This window comes from Schistocerca gregaria, chromosome 9 (assembly GCF_023897955.1).
Source record: "Schistocerca gregaria isolate iqSchGreg1 chromosome 9, iqSchGreg1.2, whole genome shotgun sequence".
Classification (NCBI taxonomy): Eukaryota; Metazoa; Arthropoda; class Insecta; order Orthoptera; family Acrididae; genus Schistocerca; species Schistocerca gregaria.
This window is the reverse complement of record NC_064928.1, coordinates 26,021,424-26,036,501: the sequence shown is the minus strand read 5'-3', so window position 1 is coordinate 26,036,501 and position 15,078 is coordinate 26,021,424. Positions and strand designations below refer to the sequence as shown.

Sequence of the window (15,078 nt, the reverse complement as noted above, 5' to 3'; positions counted from 1 at the left end):
TAACAAAATAAATAAATAAAAAGAGCGGCTTGGAAGGGGTTCAGTGGTTGTGAAGGTAGTGAAACAGGATTTAGCATATCTCCTATGTTATTTAGTGTGTACACTGAGCATGTGGTACATGAGATCCAACAAGTAACAGTGTGTTAAGATTTTAAATGTGATGCTGAGGATATCTGTGGTAAAATCATATTACGGTATATAATTTTGAGCTGAAATAAAGAGCATATAAAATGCAGAATGGCAATAGCAAGAATTTGTATTACAGCCAAAGGGAAATCTGCTAACACTAAATATAAAGTTGAGTGTCAGGAAGTATTTTATGACAGTATTTGTCAGCAGTATAGCATAGTACTGGAGTTCGGTGTAGACAAAAACAATTTGGATTAGCCTGAAAATGGCATAAACCAGTGTACAAGTTTGTGATCATTGTCACTAGTCATTATAATTGTCTGTCTTGATCCCTTTAATTCCTACTACAAATTTTTCTTTTGCTTCCTTTACTGCTCACTCATTATACAGATTGAATAACATTGGGGATAGGTTACTACTCTGTCTCACTCCCTTCTCAACAACTGCTTCCCTTTCATGTCCCTCGACTCTTATAACTACCATCTAGTTTGTGTACAAATTGTAAATAGCCTTTCGCTCCTTTTATTTTATCACTGCCACCTTTAGAATTTGAGAGAGAGTATTCCAGTCAACATTGTCAAAAGTTTTCGCTAAGTCTACAGGTGCTATAAACATAGGTTTATCTTTCCTTAACCTGTATTCTATGAGCAGTCGCAGGGTCTGTATTGCCACACATGTTCCCACATTTCTCCAGAAGCCAAACTGGTCTTCCCTGAGCTCAGCCTCTATCGGTTTTTACAGTCTTCTGTAAAGGATTCATGTTAGTATTTTGTGACCATGACTCATTGAACTGATAGTTCAGTAATTTTCACACCTCTCAGCACCTGCTTTCTTTGGAACTGGAATCGCTATATGTTGCTTGAAGTCTGAAGGAATTGCCTGTCTCATACATTTTGCTCACCAGATGGTAGAGTTTTGTCAGAACTGGCTCTCCCAAGGCTGTCAGTAGTTCTCATGGAATGTTGTCTACTCGCAGGACCTTGTCTCAACTCAGGTCTTTCAGTGCTGTGTCAAACTCTTCATGCAGTATCATATCTCCCATTTCATCTTCATCTACATCCTCTTCCATTTCCATAATATTGTCCTCAAGTACATTGCGCTTGTATAGACCCTCTATATACTCCTTACACCTTTCTGCTTTCCCTTGTTTGCTTAGGACTGGTTTTCCATTTGAGCTCTTGATATTGAAACTGATGGTTCTCTTTTCTCCAAAGGTCTCTTTAGTTTCTCTGTAGGCAGTATCTGTCTTACCCCTAGCGATATATGCTTCTACATTCGTACATTTGTCCTCTAGCCATTCCTGCTTAGGCATTTTGTACTTCCTGTTGATCACATTTTTTACATGTTTGTATTCCCTTTCACCTGCCTGATTTACTGCATTTTTATATTTTCTCCTTTCCCCTATTAAATTCAATATCTCTTGTGCTACCCAAGGATTTCTACTAGCTCTCATCTTTTTCACCTGCTTGGTCCTCTGCTGCTTTCACTATTTCATCTCTTAAAGCTACCCATTCTTCTACCCTAATGTTCACTCTGAAAATCTCTGCAACCTCTGGTTCTTTCAGTTTATCCACATCCCACCTTTTCACAGTTCCTTCAGTTTTAATCTGCAGTTCATAACCAATAAATTGTGATCAGAGTCCACATCTACTCCTGCAAATGTCTTACAATTTAAAACCTGGTTCTGAAATCTCTGTCTTATCATTATATAATCAATCTGAAACCTTCTGATGTCGTCAGGTTTTTCCATGCATACAACCTTCTTTCATGAATGATTAAATTATACTCTGTGCAAAAATCTACCAGATGGCTTCTTCTTTCATTCCTTTCCCCCAATCCATATTTACCTACTACTTTTTCCCTCACTTCCTCGTCCTGTAATTGAATTCTAGTCCCCCACGACTATTAATTTTTGTTTCCCGTAACTATCTGAATGATTTCTTTCATTTCATCATACATTTCCTCAATCTTCTCATCTTCTTTGGAGCTAGTTGGCATATAAACTTGTACTACTGTGGTGAGTGTGGGCTTTGTGTCTATCTTGGCTACAATAATGTGTTCATTATGCTGTTCATAATGAACACATGAGGCAATACTGACCATACGACTAATCTTAGAAGGAAGATTAAGGAAACACAAACCTACGTTTCTAGCATTTGTAGACTTAGAGAAAGCTTTTGACAATGTTGACTGGAATACTCTCTTTCAAATTCTAAAGGTGGCAGGGGTAAAATACAGGAAGCGAAAGGCTATTTACAATTTGTACAGAAACCTGATGGCAGTTATAAGAGTCGAGGGGCATGAAAAGGAAGCAGTGGTTGGGAAGGGAATGAGACAGAGTAGTAACCTATCCCCTATGTTATTCAATCTGTATACTGAGCAAGCAGTAAAGGAAACTAAAGAAAAATTTGAAGTAGGAGTTAAAAGCCATGGAGAAGAAATAAAGACTTTGAGGTTCGCCGATGACATTGTTATTCTGTCAGAGACAGCAAAGGACTTGGAAGAGCAGTTGAACAGAATGGACAGTGTCTTGAAAGGAGGATATAAGATGAACATCAACAAAAGCAAAACGAGGATAATGGAATGTAGCTGAATTAAGTTGGGTGATGCTGAGGGAATTAGGTTAGGAAATGAGACACTAAAAGTAGTAAAGGAGTTTTGCTATTTGGGAAGCAAAATAACTGATGATGGTCGGAGTAGAGAGGAAACATGGAAAATAAATAGGTTGGACAAAAAGAGAATAGAAGCTTTCAAAATGTGGTACTACAGAAGAATGCTGAAGATTAGATGGGTAGATCATATAACTAATGATGAAGTATTGAATAGAATTGAGGAGAAGAGGAGGTTGTGGAACAACTTGACAAAAAGAAGGGACTGGTTAGTAGGACATGTTCTGAGGCATCAAGGGATCACAAATGTAGCACTGGAGAGCAGCGTGGAGGGTAAAAATCATAGAGGGAGACCCCGAGATGAGTACGCTAGGCAGATTCAGAAGGATGTAGGTTGCAGTAAGTACTGGGAGATGAAGAAGCTTGCACAGGATAGAGTATCATGAAGAGCTCCATCAAACCAGTCTCAGGACTGAAGACCACAACAAACAAAATGACAACAACATGGTGTTCATAGTAGCTTACCCATGTTCCTATTTTTTTATTCATTATTAAACCTACTCTTGCATTATCCCTAATTGATTTTGTATTTATAACCGTGTATTCACCTGACCTGAAATCATTTTCCTCCTGCCACTGAACTTAACCATTTCCCCCTATATCAAGCTTCAACCTATCCATTTCTTTTTTTAATTTTCTAACCTACCTGCTCGATTAATGGATCTGATATTCCATGCTCCGATTTGTAAAATCCATTTTTGTTTCCAGAACAGTCCCCACCCAGATATCTGAATGTTTTACCCAAGAGGATGCCATCATAATTTAACTATACAGTAGAGCTGAATGTCATTAGGAAAAATTATGGCTGTAGTTTCCCCTTGTTTCCAGCCGTTTGCAGTACCAGCACAGCAAGGCCGTTTTGGGTGATGTTGCAAGGCCAGATCAGTCAATCATCCAGACTGTTGCCCCTGCAACTACTGAAAAGGCTGCTGCCTCTCTTCAGGAACCACACGTTTGTCTGGCCTCTCAACAGATACCCCTTCGTTGTGGCTGCACCTACGGCACAGCTATCTGTATTGCTGAGGCACCCAAGACTCCCCACCAATGCCAAGGTCTATGGTTCAGGGGCAGGGGGGAAAAGGGGGGGGCATATTTCAGATATAACTTACATAAATACTACAAAAGATACAACGTAAATAATGCGTCAAATAAGGAACTTACATCCAGTTAACAGACTATTAAGGTGCACTGAGTCTGGATCAGATATAGAATACTTTACATAAATGCAATAAAAGATACAATGAAGATAAGATATCAAGTACAGAACATATTTCCAATTAACATAATACTGAGGTACATTTAGGAAGAATCTGCAATATACAGGGGATGCAAAAGTAAGCTAAACAATACAATAAATACATTCATGAATACTGAAAACAAAATTATTATATATCTATGATAGTGAGATAAAAAGTATTTGTAAAAGAATTGCAAATTTAGTGGTAGTATTCATTTTCTCTCCTAAATTTGTTGACTGTATAAAAAGATCCCTGTATTAGGTACACTTTCAGGATTTGTTTGAATTTTGGTAGTTATTTATGCAGACATTTGATGCGTGGTGAGAGTGTGTAAACCAGCTTAATGCTAGAGTAAAAAGCTCCTTTTTGCGCCAAATTTAGACTTTTCAATTCAATGTGTTGACTATTTTCTGTTCTTTTGTTTTCACCATTGTCTCTGTGTAATGAAAAGTTTTTACAGGCAAAGCTCTACAAGGAAAAAAATATACTGTGAGGAGGTGGTAATCTTCAGAATTGAACCATAAAGTATGAATATACAGTGAGCATACAGGTGCACAGCAGAACAGGGTTTTCTTCATGAACAAACATTGCCTCCAAAGTGACATGACTTACAAGGAGAAGACCTCAGACACGGCCAACTGATTTGGCTCAAATTTTGCAGGTTGCTTTTGTACAACCTAAAACAAAGGAATCTAAGATATTTTGGCTCAACATCCTCCCGCTTTTGAGAAAATCATCCATAAAGGTTATGATGAGCAATTGACTCAAAATTGACGGGATCAATATATAATTGTAATAGAGCATTTTTCGTCATGAGATGTGGGGTCCATAAATAAATACTTTTCCAGAAATCAAGGAAAGTAGCTTATTATGACTGCCATTTATTTATCCACTTGGTAAATGGTTTTCATTGAAAAGCTGATAGCATAGCAGTTGCCTGCATGGTGGCCCAGCATATTTGGTCAGCGAGCTGGCTGGTCTCTGTAATAAAGAAGAACTGAGTGAAGGAATCAACAACGTACTTCAACGGATGTCATGTAATATCCACTAAGATCAAATACATACAATGAACAATACTGAACAAAACTAAAAAAAGGAAACAAAACAGCTCAGGTAACTGGCTGGGAAGAGGAGAACCCGGGTTCGAATCTCAAGGAAATCTAGCAGATGTTATTCTTCTCGTTTGTACTTTTTCGTATCTGTATCTCAATTGATAGATATAGGAGGGTTAATAAAGTCAGTAAATCAATAAGGAATGATACAAAGATAGGCAAATAAATTTCTCAAACCTCTTGGGATAGTAAGCAACTAAAATGTTACTCCTGTTCACTTTACAATGGCACTTCCAGTCACTGTTACATGTCCTCACTTTTCTTTGAACAACTAGATGGATGGAATTTTCCATATAAACATTCGAAACAAATATACTCATGGCACCAAGAACATCTAATGAATGCAACCTTTTGACAGCTACACTGTTCCTTCCGAACAAACTTGGTTTACATTTAAAACTATGTCTTTTTCGGGTATTAATGCATACTTGCCTGGAAAATCAATGCTGAAAGTTGGTTATGAATTATGCTGTGAATAGTTATTGCATCTGTGCAGTTGTGCAATTCCCGCTGGGTTCCCAGAAGCACACTGCAATTCTGAAGCCTCGAAATAAAGTTTTAACCTGGAGATAAAAATAAACATCACACGGCTGGCACACAGGTGTGCAGTTTGGGGGTATTACTTTTAGCGTGCACATCAGTTGACCCTCACCATCTATACATATGGTGTAGTACATTAGAGTATGAGTTTGTCCACCCCAGGAATCCAGTATTAGACAAAACTTGTTATGAGCAATGCCTTGTTTTGAAACATTCTCAAGAAGTGTTCTGTAAATCAAATTTGTCAATTTCCAGGATTTGGAGCAAGTAATGTAAACATTAACATTCGTTTCTTGTAAACACAGAAAAACCTTAGGCAATGCTTTTGCAGGGGCTGTGATGGCATATTGCACCATGTGGCTCATTTTTCTGTCTTATGCGATAACATACGTTGAATGTTCACCCGATACTCGCATCCTGTTTGATTGGTGTTGATCACATAATCATGATTAAAACCTGTCACAAGTGACGCCATTTGTGTGCTGAAAAGAGCTGCCACTCTCTGTATATGTTCTATATTTTTTACCTCCTTGTGGGAGACATATTTCATGAATTTTATATTCCAATTTGAAATTCCTTGCCCAAGATAATGATGCAGCAAACATAAAATCCTTATTGGTCGTAAATTGAAGCACTGCACCTGCAGCCCACTCCTGGAGTATTCTCATTGTTACCTTCTCGTTACAGAGTCGAAATCTGACAAATCAGTGGCATGTCCACTTATTTATCACCTGGTGTTTGTCATATCTCGTCCCTCCTATAACGATATCATTTTCCAGAAGTTTTAGGTTCTTCTTCCTTTTCAGTGCTGTTGTTGCTCCATTCTTTTGCAGTGTTTATAGATTCCAGTTTTGATGATTCCTGGTTAGCACTACTGCCTTTGCTTTTACTTAAAGGGGAATAGCACCATAGTTAAATCATTTAGTAACCAGTTCATAATACTCATCGGGAACAGATGAAGCACAGACAGCCTGAACGTTGACATTTCCAAAGTGTTATGTCCATTTTCTGATTCATAATCACAAGTTGTGATATCTTCCACTGAATCATCTTCTGCTTTGCCTTCCTGGTATAGTTCTTCAGTATCAACAAAAGTCATTTCGTTCATGAGCTCCAAATATCAACGATAGCCGCTCCTATCAATCTGGAATGCCGAGAAGCAGAACTGCCTGCTTCTGGCAGTGCATTGATAGTACATCTGTCTTGCAACGGTTTCACAAACCAAAACTCAGCTTTGGTAACTTCTTGCTTGCCGTCGTCTGTGGCAAGCTCCCAACTGTATATTCTGGCACTGGTCAACGGACGTACATCCTCTATTATTCAGATTATGCAACTGAAAGATATGACACAACAAAAAATAACTAATTAATACGGCATAAACAGAAAAGCTAATTGCGAAGAACTACATGCAGTACAAGTCATACGTTACTTACAGAAGGTCACTGTGTTCTTTCACAAAACTTATTTTATTTGGCAGATTAACGATGAACAATCATCACATGTATCCTCAGGGTTTGCAACAGCCTAATGATGGAAAACAACTCTATCCGACCGATTTCTATAAGGTTCGTGCTGGACATCCTCACTCTTTGAGATTCACAACCATTATAAGATGAACAGGCAACCAGGACAACATAACTCCCCCCGCATGCATTCTATCCCATGCCTCACTGTAAACAAGCATCAGGTGGTTGGCTACCTGTGGTCCCTCATGAGGAACTTGCAGCACTCTTACTCAGAGTTGTTTTCATGTGACAAGGTTTAAAAATTTATTTCTTTATAATTCATTTCATTTCGGAAATTATTTTGCCTATCTTATTACAATTATTATTGCGTGTTGAGTTGTGTACCTTATTAACCCTCCTATCCCTATGAATTCTGACACAAAAAAACTACAATTTTATCGTACTGTTTCCTCGAAATTCACATGCTTACCATGTGAGTACATAAGCAGCAGTTGTAAAACTTTCTTTCGTCAGTTTCTGGAAAAGTATGCACTTGGGGACCCCATCCCTGATGATAAAAAATGCTCTATTTACAATTATCTATTGATCCCACCAATTTTGAGTTAATTACTTTTAGAGATAATCACAAAAATGGGAGGGGGGGGGGGGGGAGTTGATGAGCCAAAATATCTTACACTCCATTGTTTTAGGATATACACAAGCAACCTACTAAATCCGAGCCGAATCGGTTGGCCATGTCTGAGGCCTTCACCTTGTTAGTGGTACTTACATATGGTAGCTGGTCTTCCTTTCACTGATTCTATTTACATCCTAAGTGCTAACAATTATTCACTGTTGCTGCTAATTATAAATAAATTGGTAAAAACCGGACAAATATATGAAATATTAAAGTTTCTGTCTCGGTGAAAAACATAAGCTAACAGCACTATGCACAAGTCAAGCAATAATTCCATCTGAATGTTAGTGACAAGCAGGGCATGCTATCACTTCTAACTCCAGTGTCCTGATGCCGCATAGACCAAGCCAATGATCGATATCTGTTCAGCAACGGTCATTTCTTTATGTTGATGTTTCAACAAAATGACACCATACAATTGACACTCTGACAATAATGTGCTATCTGGTCATGACGCAAAAATAAAGCTTCTTGTATGTAGGACAGCTAGAGGTAAGAGGACTTGTATACCTCTCCCTATTCATTCTTAAACCATAAATTTATGTATTTACTTTTTTCCCTGCGCCCTTGGTGGACGCCTAATCCACCACCGCTTCCATATGGCCATAAATCCAAATACTTGCCCACAGAGGTACCTGGGCCAAATGACCCACTGCTCTACATCTACATCTACACCCATTCTCCGCAAGCCACCAGACGGTGTGTGGCGGAGGGTACCCTGAGTACCTCTATCAGTTCTCCCTTCTATTCCAGTCTCGTATTGTTCTTGGAAAGAAGGATTGTCAGTATGTATCATGTGGGCTCTAATCTCTCTGATTTCATCCTCATGGTCTCTTTGCAAGATATAAGTAGGAGGGACCAATATACTGCTTGACTCTTCGGTGAAGGTATGTTCTCGAAACTGTAACAAAGTCCCATACCGAGCTACTGAGAGTCTCTCCTGCAGAGTCTTCCACTGGAGTTTATCTATCATCTCCTTAACGCTTTCGCTATTACTAAATGATCCTGTAACGAAGCGCGCTGCTCTCCGTTCGATCTTCTCTATCTCTTCTATCAACCCTACCTGGTACGGATCCCACACTGCTGAGCAGTATTCAAGCAGTGGGCGAACAAGTGTACTGTAACCTACTTCCTTTGTTTTCTGATTGCATTTCCTTAGGACTCTTCCAATGAATCTCAGTCTGGCATCTGCTTTACCGACGATCAACTTTACATGATCATTCCATTTTAAATCACATCTAATGCATACTCTCAGATAATTAATGGAATTAACTGCTTCCAGTTGCTAACCTGCTATTTTGTAGCTAAATGAAAAAGGATCTATCTTTCTATATATTCGCAGCACATTACACTTGTCTACATTGGGATTCAATTGCCATTCCCTACACCATGCGTCAATTGGCTGCAGATCCTCCTGCATTTCAGTACAATTTTCCATTGTTGCAACCTCTCGATCCATACAGCATCATCTGCACAAAGCCTCAGTGAACTTCCGATGCCATCCACAAGGTCATTTATGTATATTGTTAATAGCAACGGTCCTATGACACCCCCCTGCTGCACACCTGAAATCACTCTTACTTCGGAAGACTTCTCTCCATTGAGAATGACATGCTGCATTCTGCTATCTAGGAACTCTTCAATCCAATCACACAATTGGTCTGATAGTCCATATGCTCTTACTTTGTTCATTAAACGACTGTGGGGAACTGTATTGAATGCCTTGCGGAAGTCAAGAAACACAGCATCTACCTGATAACCCATGTCTATGGCCCTGAGTCTCATGGACGAATAGCGCGAGCTGTGTTTCACACGACCGTCTTTTTCGAAACCCATGCTGATTCCTACAGAGAAGATTTCTAGTCTCCAACTTGGATCCCAGTGCTCACAATACTAAAGAAGACTTCATGTAACATTTATGTCAAATAATGAGTACCTTCTGTCTCATAATGTTGTGCAATATGTTGCTAAGTTGCCAACCTATTGGGAGAGCAAGAGAGAGAGAGAGAGAGAGAGAGAGAGAGAGAGAGGAAAGATAGCTTTGGATAACATGGCACCTACAGTCCACATTTTATATCTGCTGTACTGTGACCATTATTACTTACTTTGCTGCCAAAACAGCTAAACTCATCTATCATTTTCAGTGCTTCATTTCCTGATGTAATTCCCTTCTTCATTTCCTAATGTAATTCCCTCAGCATCACCTGATTTAATCTGAGTATATTCCATTACCCTTGTTTTGTTTTTGTTCATGTTCATAATATATCCTCTTTTCAAGATGCTGTCCTTTCTGTACAATTGACCTTCCATACCCTTTACTGTCTCTCACAGTATTACAGTATCATCAGAAACCTCAGTTTTTTAATATCTTCTCCCTGATCTTTAATTCCTTTTCTAAACTTTTAATTTGTTTCCTTTACAACTTGTTCAGTGCACAGATTGAATAACATTGGAGAAGTGGCTACATTCCTGCCAGTCTCCCTTCTCAACTATTAATTTCCTATTGTGACCCTCAGCTCTTGTAACGGCAGTCTGGTTCTGTGCAAATTGTAGATTACCTTCCACCCCCACATTTTATCTCTGTTACAAACATGTATTCCTATCAACAGAATGAAAATTTATCATTAAAAATACAAATGCTATAAATATAGATTTGCCTTCCTCCAATATACCTGGTGAGGGTCACTGCAGCATAGCATGTTGCTACATTTCTCCAGAAGTAAAACTAATCTACCCTGAGGTCAACTTCTACCAGTATTTTCATTCTTTTGTAAATCATTTGTGTCAGTATTTTTTACAATGACTTATTAAACTGATAGTCCTGTAATATTTACATGTGTCAGCAGCTGCTATCTTTGGATCAGGAATTACTACATTCTTCTTCAAGTTTGAAGGAATTTTGCCTCTCATATATTTTACCTTGTGGAATAGTTTTGTCATGAACTGTTCTCCAAACAGTCTCAATAACTCACAGGGGATGACACCTACTCCAGGGGCCTAGTTTTTACATAAGTCATTCAGTGCTCTGTGAAATTCTTCTTGCAGTATCAAATCTTTCATTCCATAATCATTTACTTCCTATCCACTCCCAAGATATTGACTTCATGTTCATTTTTTTTGTAGCATATGCACGTCAGGCAGAAGAGCTGAAGGGAAAGCAAAAGGGATGAAGGAAAAGGACTGGAGTAGTCTAGGAAAAGGGGTAGATTTCGAGAAAGTCACCCAGAGCCGCGGGTCAGGGGAGACTTACCATATGAGTTGAGAAGGAAAAACTGATTGTTGGGGACTGCATCGGATGAGATTTGAAAGCCTGAGAGCTTATAAGGTGGAAGACAAGGTAATATGCAGTCAGAGATTACTACTTAAATGTCATGCACGAGTTAATAAGAGTGAAAAGCTAAGTGCATTGTATGTAACAGAGGTGGGAGGGGGAAGGTGGAAAATAGATGGGAAAGACAATGAAAGGTGCAGAAAACTAAAACGGAGTGAAGCAAAGAGTAGTTACAGTGAAGAAATGTTGAGATGGAAGAAATTAATGTAAATTAAGGCCAAGTGGGTGGCAAGAACCAAGTACATGTTGTAATGTTAGTTCCCACCTGCGGAGTTCTGAGAAACTGGTGCTTGGGGGAAGAATCCAGTTGGCACGTGTGATGAAACAGGAGCTGATGCCACAAATGTCATGTTGTAGAGCACGCTCTGCAACAGGATATTGTGGGTTGCTAGTATGCACCCTCTGCCTATGACCATTCATCCTACTTGATAATTTGATGTAGAAGGCTGAACAGTGTTTACATAACAGCTGGTATACAACATGTGTCATTTCACAGGTGGCTATCCCTTTGATAGTATATGTTTTGCCAGTTACAGGGCTGTTATAGATGGTGGCGGAAGGAGGGCTCATAAGGCAAGTCTTGCAGCTGGTACGGACACAGGGGTACAAGCCATAGGCTAGGGAGAGGGATCCAGAAAAAGCATAGGATCTGACAAGAATATTGCAGAAATCGGGAGGGCGACGGAAATCTATTTGCACACCACACCAAATTTTCATATCGTAGTACACTGATAAGCCGTAATCATTACTTCACCATTAATTTTGCTTCCGAGCAAAATTAAAATGCTGAAATTGGTTTAAAATAACAGTCCATATGCAAAAATATTTTATTTTGACTTCATGTAGAAGTCATCTTAAGAAACAGCACTGTAGGAACAAGAGTAGTGGATTTACGGAAGGTTTGGTGAGCACAATGTCAAAGGAAAGTGTAATGAAGTAGCAATGTAGCATTTACCCATCTGGCAGATGCTGGTGGCTGCTCAGATGTTCCTACGGTAACAAAATCGTAAACTGCTGACTGATGGCTGCACAGCCAAAGGTTAGTGTGCAAATTTCTTGCCAAAATGGATTATTTAAGCCCCAGCCAATGCAAAAAAGTGAGATATTGATCTTATATGGAATTCACAAAATACGTTATCATAAACTTGATACAAATACATTAATAGGTAAGTGGTATTTTTTACATTAAAATTAATGAGCTTAGAGATTGAAGTGACAGTATGAGTTACAAAGATGTTGTTCTTAATAGTTTCCAGCTGACAAGGAATAAATAAACTTTTTTTTAATGGGTACTCCAGGTCGAAATACCAATAATACAAGGAAAAGATCGATTTGTACTTATCGTAAAACTGGCATGTTAAGTTACACACAGGAATAACTAAAAGACACTTGCCGAACAGCTTTTGGCCACGACATTCTTCAAAAAAGGAAAAAAACACAAATTCATTCAAATAACAAAGCAAACCTCACGTACACATGACCATCATCTCTGGCACCTTGCACCAAGCTGCCAGAGACGGTCACAATTTGACCCCTTTCAAACTCATACGAGTGTATCTCCATGGCACGGTTACCTGCTTGCTGCACAAATTTGCATGACACTGAGCCTTCTGGCTGTAAGTGTTCCCTGTTAAATGGAAGGCACCGATGGTAGCTATGCCACTATACTATCTACTGGCAGACAACTTTGAAACCATTATCAGTAAACTATTAATACTTCCCTCACGTACTGTATGCTGTCATCAAATCAAAATCGACATATTTACCGGTGCTCTTTTTTTTTTTCAGCTGTGTGTTTGTAGTAACCTGAAACTTAATTAGTTCAGAAGATACCGTTAATTAAAGATTCCACATATTCCAAACTTTCAGTGCCAATTATAGCCTGACTACTGCAAATTTGCGGGATATGTTGATGCACTTTGATCACTTGATTTTTATGAATAAAGTGACACCCATATTGGTCAGCAAGACTCTCTAATTAAGATTTACTTAATTATCAGTAACTGAATTTCATCATACAAGATGGATCCCATCATCATAAACCTGGGGTTCCAACTGAATAGGTATAAATTATTACTGCATACTTCATCAGCTGCACAAACAAAACTTGATATTAGTCTCGATTGGCAGCAAATGATTAAAAAAATTCTAAACCAGAGAATTTATAAAATATCATTATTGAACCAAAATTGCATAATATTGTGGAGCACATCTTCGTAAGGTCAACACTCATGCAACCTCAGTCAGTCTGCTCTCAGTCTCTGTTTAGTATTGCTTCAGTCTAGCTATTATAGTTTGCATTTTAGTCTAGCCTCAGGACCCATTTGCACTAGCTTTCCATTCATTTAATTCAGGTTGAGAGAACATATTTTATAATTAAGAGCAATATACAAAAAATGACAGTATTATTAAAAGGGTAGTTGTTACTCGTCATACAGCAGATATGCTGAGTTGCAGATAGGCACAACAAAGAAACTGACAGAAAGTAAGCTTTTGGCCAACAAGGCTCTCATCGGAAATAGACAAAAAGTGCAAGCACGCACACACACACACACACACACACACACACACACACACACACACACACACACATACGCGGCCACAGTCTCTGGCTGTGAGGTCAGGGCTGGCCTATCTCCACTATACAGAGAGCAGCAACTAACCTTTTCATAATACTGACATATACCATCCTGGGTTTTCTATTGTTTGATACATTAAAATGTGTGTGTTTCTGTTCAGTTGAATCATTTTTGTGACTGTAATAGCACTTCTGTGACTTCTTTACTTAACTGCTTGTGAAGCAACTTCTGATCTGTTTGTTCAATTCAGACTGAGAAATATATTTTATAGTTATGTGAAATGTATATTAAAAATTTGTGTATTTTGGTTCAGCTGAAAATGTTTTATTGCTACAGTAACACTTCTATGAGTCCCTTAGCTGACTGTGTGAAGCAATTTCTGATCATTACCACTAACTACACTCCTGGAAATTGAAATAAGAACACCGTGAATTCATTGTCCCAGGAAGGGGAAACTTTATTGACACATTCCTGGGGTCAGATACATCACATGATCACACTGACAGAACCACAGGCACATAGACACAGGCAACAGAGCATGCACAATGTCGGCACTAGTACAGTGTATATCCACCTTTCGCAGCAATGCAGGCTGCTATTCTCCCATGGAGACGATCGTAGAGATGCTGGATGTAGTCCTCTGGAACGGCTTGCCATGCCATTTCCACCTGGCGCCTCAGTTGGACCAGCGTTTGTGCTGGACTTGCAGACCGCATGAGACGACGCTTCATCCAGCCCCAAACATGCGCAATGGGGGACAGATCCGGAGATCTTGCTGGCCAGGGTAGTTGACTTACACCTTCTAGAGCACGTTGGGTGGCACGGGATACATGCGGACGTGCATTGTCCTGTTGGAACAGCAAGTTTCCTTGCCGGTCTAGGAATGGTAGAACGATGGGTTCAATGACGGTTTGGATCTACCGTGCACTATTCAGTGTCCCCTCAATGATCATCAGAGGTGTACGGCCAGTGTAGGAGATCGCTCCCCACACCATGATGCTGGGTGTTGGCCCTGTATGCCTCGGTCGTATGCAGTCCTGATTGTGGCGCTCACCTGCACGGCGCCAAACACGCATACGACCATCATTAGCACCAAGGCAGAAGCGACTCTCATCGCTGAAGACGACACGTCTCCATTCGTCCCTCCATTCACGCCTGTCGCGACACCACTGGAGGCGGGCTGCACGACGTTGGGGCGTGAGCGGAAGACGGCCTAACGGTGTGCGGGACCGTAGCCCAGCTTCTTGGAGACGGTTGCGAATGGTCCTCGCCGATACTCCAGGAGCAACAGTGTCCCTAATTTGCTGGGAAGTGGCGGTGCGGTCCCCTACGGCACTG

The 15,078-nt window shown here is 39.7% G+C and overlaps 1 protein-coding gene across 1 annotated transcript in view; it reads right to left on the bottom strand.

The window, feature by feature from the left end:
- Positions 1–15,078, bottom strand: part of LOC126292032 (nascent polypeptide-associated complex subunit alpha, muscle-specific form-like) — a 397,943-nt gene that overhangs the window by 20,105 nt on the left and 362,760 nt on the right. The window lies entirely within an intron of this gene.